The 6,542-nt window shown below is 38.8% G+C and overlaps 1 pseudogene; it reads left to right on the top strand.

Moving 5' to 3' along the window:
• The first annotated feature begins 4,433 nt into the window (after window positions 1–4,433).
• Window positions 4,434–5,858, top strand: LOC140711190 (beta-defensin 109 pseudogene; annotated as a pseudogene).
• The last annotated feature ends 684 nt before the right edge of the window (window positions 5,859–6,542 follow it).

Below are 6,542 nucleotides of genomic sequence, written 5' to 3'. Positions count from 1 at the left end.
GGAGGGAGGGAGGGAGGGAGGAAGGAAGGAGAGAGAGAGAAAGAAAGAAAGAGAAAGAAAGAAAGAAAGAAAGAAAGAAAGAAAGAAAGAAAGAAAGAAAGAAAGAAAGAAAGAAAGAAAGAAAGCAAGCAAGCATTAGTGAGGGAGAGTGAGTGAGAGTGAGTGTGTTTGGGCCCCTACTGATGATGCTAAGCTATCACAAGCCCACACTCAGCCTTTCAACATTTGCTGGAGATTCACTTGTTTCCTTGTTATCTCCACCAAGGGCAGTTTCCTCCTGCTTCTGCTGCTGCAACTCAGCTAGGCACAAAGCATGTGTGGATCCTTTTTTCAGCAGGGCTTCATCACTCTGAATTTAAGTTAATTAGCTTTTTTGAGACCTCAGTTCTGCGTTTTAAAATGAAATCTAGGATCTATAGATTATCCAGCTTACTCTTTTTGTCAGGGCAAGAGCATTTTTCTATAACTTTCTAAATTCTAAACAAAAGTAAAAGTTCACTTCTTTTCAGAATCCCCACGTGTCAGAAAGTGTTACTATTATCATCAGTTTAGTGATATTTATGGAATTCCAAGTTGACTCTAATATCAGCTTTTGGGTTAAAATCTTTCTTTCTGATATGTGGCCTTTGAAATTTTATTTGCTGCAGATCTCTTGGTAGTGAACAATTTTCATTTTTAACTGTCAATTTCATATTGTGATTTTGGATCTTGAAAGACAGCATTACTGAGTACCCAATTCTATATTAACAGTTATTTGCTCTCAACATTTGTTGATACTAGTTTACTCATTTTTAGTTTTTGCTTTACTATAATAATCAGATAAATATTATTTCATTATAAATTATTTTTTTTTCAATGTTTGTATGGTCTGGTGTTTGGTTTTAATGTTTTATAATTTAAAGTGAGTTTATTTTTATATCATCTGTTAGAAATATATTCTTTGAATCAATGGATTTTTACCTTTTCTTAATTTCTTTTTGAGAATCTCTTGAAATGGTGAATCCTTTTACACTTCTCTCCCCCCATATTTGAATTAAATAAATGTTAGACCTTGTATTTCCATGCTACATTCTAGGTATATCATTTAAACATTTTTTTCTTCACTAGTTATCCTCTTACCTGTGTCTAATATATCATTAATAACTTGCATTTATTTTTAAATTTTTTTTTTGTTTCAGACCTGCCTTTTTTTTTTTTTTTTTTTTTTTTTTTTTTTTTTTTTTTTGAGATGGAGTCTCGCTCTGTTTCCCAGGCTGGAGTGCAGTGGTGTGATCTTGGCTCACTGCAACCTCCACCTCCCGGGTTCAAGCGATTCTTCTATCTCAGCCTCCTGAGTAGCTGGGACTACAGGCACCTGCCACCATGCTCGGCTAATTTTTTTTTTTTTTTTTTTTTTTTTTTTTTTTTTTTTTTGAGACGGAGTCTCGCTCTGTCGCGGCCCAGGCTGGAGTGCAGTGGCCGGATCTCAGCTCACTGCAAGCTCCGCCTCCCAGGTTCACGCCATTCTCCGGCCTCAGCCTCCCGAGTAGCTGGGACTACAGGCGCCCACCACCTCGCCCGGCTAGTTTTTTGCATTTTTTAGTAGAGACGGGGTTTCACCGTGTTAGCCAGGATGGTCTCGATCTCCTGACCTCGTGATCCACCCGTCTCGGCCTCCCAAAGTGCTGGGATTACAGGCTTGAGCCACCGCGCCCGGCTAATTTTTTTATATATATATTTTTAGTAGAAACAAGGTTTCACCATCTTGGGCATGCTGGTCTTGAACTCCTGACTTCGTGATCCACCCATCTTGGCCTCCCAAAATGCTGGGATTACAGGCATGAGCCACCACGCCCAGCCAGACCTGCCCGTTTTTTCTATCATCTATATTGTTTTACTATTGCTTTTACATCTTTGTAATAGTAGATTGTTTCTTTAAACAATTGATACATACCTGCTTAATTATTTCTCCACATTGACGATTTCAATACATCTAGTTTTAAAGGGTCTAGATATGCTATTCATTTCATTAACTTTTATTCATGGTGTCTTGCTTACCTGATCATTTTTAATACGGAACTCATTATTCATCCTTAACCTGACATCATTTTATGGTCTGAAATGAGAATGCTATTATCCAGACTTCCTCTGGGAAGCTGACTCAATGCTTTAACTCAATATAGAAGTTTCAGCATTAACAAACTGGAACTTCTGATGGCCCAAGAGTCAGTAGTACCATCATTAGCATTACTGATCAGAGCAGATCTTCCCAGAAGATCTGGGAAACGCTCACCCCCCTCCATCAGCTATCCAATACAAAGTGCCCACTGCTCAAGCTCCAGTTCACAGACTATTTTTGTGTTTGAAAGAGGAGATATTTTAAGAACTTGCCTAACCATTTTCAGGGATAGAAATGTTTCAAAGAGATCCTCTACTATATATATATGTTCCATAGCAGCAGTCACTTGAGAGCAGCTCACTTGCAGTCATGGCCAAAAGCCTAAGTCTTTCTTTCATTCTAGTCACACCTATTTTGTATCTTTTGGGGATATCTCAGATTCAGATGCATTCATAGTATTCTATGATTTGCGACACTACTATAGATTCTTCAAAATGTTATAACATTCCAATGGTATCTTGGGAGGTATAGAAGGAGAGGAAAAACAATGGGCTCAAATCTCCTCTGACTTCTCTTCTTACAATATGTTTCATTGTTCAAAACTTTTAGAACTATATTAATACAGCATTGACAGTGGGAATTCTTCTTTTCCTTCTGACTTTAATAGGATTAAAGGAAGTGTTTTGCTATGAAATTGCTATATGGGTTGTATTCAGATAAATTTTGACTTTATAAAGCCAATATTCTCCTCATTATTTTTAAATGCTTACCAGGATTCACAGTGTTATTTTCAGTTCTCGCTGTTTAAAGGCATATTTAAATAACTTGATGACTTGGATATAGTATATATGTTACTCTGCTACAGAAACAGAAAAACCACCACCAAATTATGTTCTAAGATATTTAGTACACCAATTGCACCATATTTTTTTTTATCTAAGACATTCAATTCTTCCACAGGTGGGAGCACATGAATTAGCGTCATTTACTACTCATAGCTTTCACTACAGACTTTCAGACTTATCGTGCCTAAAAGAAATAGAATACTTCTAGCTGGGTTTAAAAGCTACAAATAAACAGAGGAAATATACACTATTTTGAAAGTATCACTTGAGTGTTATGCATGTATTTCAATATTATATTGCTAATTTTAATTGTTCAAAGTTAAAGAGCTTAAACCTCCCCCTCATGCATTCCTGAATCACCCATTACTCCCACACATACATTGTTCGATAGAGCATAAATCTAAGTAAATAAAGATGTGACAAAATGAAAAAAATAAAATAACGTTATACCATTTTCATCTGTGAATGGCATCAGTAGACAGATGTGAATAAAAGTAATGTGATTATAATTTTAAAAAATCATATTTAATAGGATCCATTTATTATTAAATGAACATTAGGCTACTTAATGAATAATAAATCTTTGACACAATGAAAACTCTTAATGCAGAGTGAGACCAAAATGAAAGTAATAACTGTTTTTCTCCTAACCCTTGCTTTAGTTCGTCTTTCCACCAGACTGTCACTTTATTTTAAGGATATTATAATAGCACAAAGCCACCAGATTTACCATTAGAGAGATCTTCATTAAATTATCTTTGTTGTAATAAAGGTCATCTGGAGGAAATACTGGTCCGGACACAATAATAAATGTCAAGCTTTCTAATATTTTCCACTTTTAGACACAAATTGAAAGGATCGTTTATAATGTCAAAAATATACTTTTTTCTAACTAATCTATCCTATGACTAAGACTCTATTAGCAATGAAAGTAGATAGAGCAAATCTAAATGTGGAGAGAAAAAGTAATTTCCACTTGTTTGAACAGATGAAAGCATGAATAAATTGAAAGCCTGAAATATTAGCTTGGGGGAATAAAATCACTCGGGGGAGCAAGAGCAGGATATATCAGCCTTTAACTCTGCACTTCCCCCAAGAAAAAATTTATAGACAGCTATGTACAAACCAAAATAGCGCTGGGAGGGTTCAAGGGACCACTTAAGAAACTACAGCAACACAGTGAAGCCAAAAAAAAGAGAGAGAGAGAGAGAGAGTGAAAGAAAAAAACAAAAACAAAAACAAAAACGAATAGCCATATAGAAAAAACAACTGCTGAAATCAGCATACCTGAGACAGCAGAAACATCTTTTTTGGCTAGGAACAAAAAAAGCAGAAAGGGACTATCAGCATCAGCCACAAGGTGGAACCACCATGGTCCTCAGTAACCCACTCTGGCAGAAGACACTGGCATTTTTGCCCTGCGGGAAGCAACAGCTATTTCTGAGAGAAAACCCAGAGGAAAAGATGAAGATGTACCATCCCCTCCCACATCCCTTTTCCCCCACCAAAAATACCGTTACTGTTGTGCCAAACCAGGATCGGAACTACTACCTTTCTTAATCTGCATGTGTCTCTGACATATGAGCAGCAACCATTTCAAAAGCTCCCACATAAAAATGCTCATACTAAATTTATTCTGTTACTTAAGAGTGTTTATGGATTTACATTCCATTTGTGGACTATCTCACTGGATCTTCTTTCCTGCAGTAAGAGGTGGTTTGGGTGCTGCTGAAGGTCATTGTCTCAATTTGTCTAGTGTTTGCAGAAGAGATGTCTGCAAAGTAGTAGAAGATCAAATTGGTGCCTGCCGAAGAAGGATGAAGTGCTGTAGAGCATGGTGGATTTTAATGCCAATTCCAACACCACTTATCATGTCAGATTATCAAGAACCCCTTAAACCTAAGTTGAAATGAAACTGATGTAAAATAAAAATACATCAAAAGTGAAGTTATTTGCATCTAAGAATATTGAAATATACATATTAAGTACTTCCATCTTGATAACCATCTTGTGTTTTCACTTATCAACATAAGTGAATAAATACTAATTTCAAATATACCCAATACTATTTCTTTGTGAGTCATTAACAGATCTTAACAAAACCTTTAAAAATGAGAAAACTGTTACTTTTGTTTTCCAAGATGGTGGATTGAAGTCATTGTTAGCCCACCTCTTGCACTTGGAAAGACAAAATGGTGTGTAGAGATTCACACTGAACTTTCTTTCAAGAAGCAACACAGGAACTTAACAGGAAAATTGAAATAAGCCACAGACCATTTGAAAGAAGCAGCAGGATGCAGCTTACACCATAAGCTAGGCAGAAAATTTTGAGTTTCCAGGGTGTGAGATGGGGATAAACTGACTGTAAGATATACACTTCCATTGGGAAACCTATCAATCTAGGCCATAGGGGAAGGCCTTAATCGTACTCAGGGCTGGAGTAGATTCAGTGAAGAGTGACGACTATATGAGGAGTGGCATTGGGATGTGCTTTGAGTCTCCAGCACGTTCCCAGTTTCTGGCAGGATGGAGGGAAGCCATTTCTGATTCTACCTCAGAGAGGACCTCCCAGAAGTCTGCCAGCTAACTCAAATGGTGGTCACAGGTTGAGAGAACCTCCCAACTGAAATGTTTGATATAATTTCCTGTGGGGACAAACTCCCCAGGCCAGAACTGAGAGGTGAGTGGGACGTGTGATGCAGCAGCAAGCACAGGAGCTGGATGCCCCTGCTCTGCAGGTGGATCAGGAGGGGTGTGGCCTGAAGGCTGCAGTTACTGTCTCAATAGGAGAGGCTTATGGTATGGGTCAGTTTTGAGCTCTGAGTTCAGACTTCTTGAAACTTAGCTAACTACTCCCAGTGGAACACTGTGAGTGTGAGACCTGCCTTGCCAAGGGTGTGGGAGCTGGATGGGGCTTACTGCCAAGCTGCTACTCCCCATTCTTCATATGGACTGTCCTTGTACAGAGGCAGAGGCAGCTTCACTTCTCTCTGGAAAATTACCCCAGTGGCCCAAGAACTGCCTTCCAATTCCCACTGGAGCCACTGCTTGTCCCACACGTAGAGAGCCAGAGCATCACTTTACCTGACCTAGTTCCCACCAGGTTTTGCTCAACCACCTACCCTGGTAGATTAACACAAATAACAGAAGAAACTTTTAGAAGCCCTTTAGCTCTACCCGTTCCCTGAGACACCAGAATACCTCCCATGGGTAACATAAGGCAAGTCCAAATCTCACCACTACCACCACAGCTGGCAGTCTTTTGCAAGCACCACCTCCTGGCTGAAGGCCAACTGACACAGTCCATTAGAGCATCTTGAATTCAGAACATTCAATGTCATGACAGGCCGGGGAGCCTCCTCTGCCTTAATTTGGCTCTCTATCACACATTCACACACACACACACACGCGCGTCACACACACACACACACGCGCGTCACACACACACATCAACCTACTGGCAAACCGAGGTAAACACACACACACACATACACACACACACACACACACATCTGCTCAATTCAGGCCATTATCCCTGATGAACATCGATGCAAAAATTATCAGTAAAATACTGGCAAACCGAATCCAGCAGCACATCA

This window comes from Chlorocebus sabaeus, unplaced genomic scaffold (genome assembly GCF_047675955.1).
Source record: "Chlorocebus sabaeus isolate Y175 unplaced genomic scaffold, mChlSab1.0.hap1 unalloc_scaffold_256, whole genome shotgun sequence".
Lineage (NCBI taxonomy): Eukaryota > Metazoa > Chordata > Mammalia > Primates > Cercopithecidae > Chlorocebus > Chlorocebus sabaeus.
The sequence above is the reverse complement of the archived record's forward strand: the minus strand, read 5'-3'. Positions and strand labels throughout refer to the sequence as shown.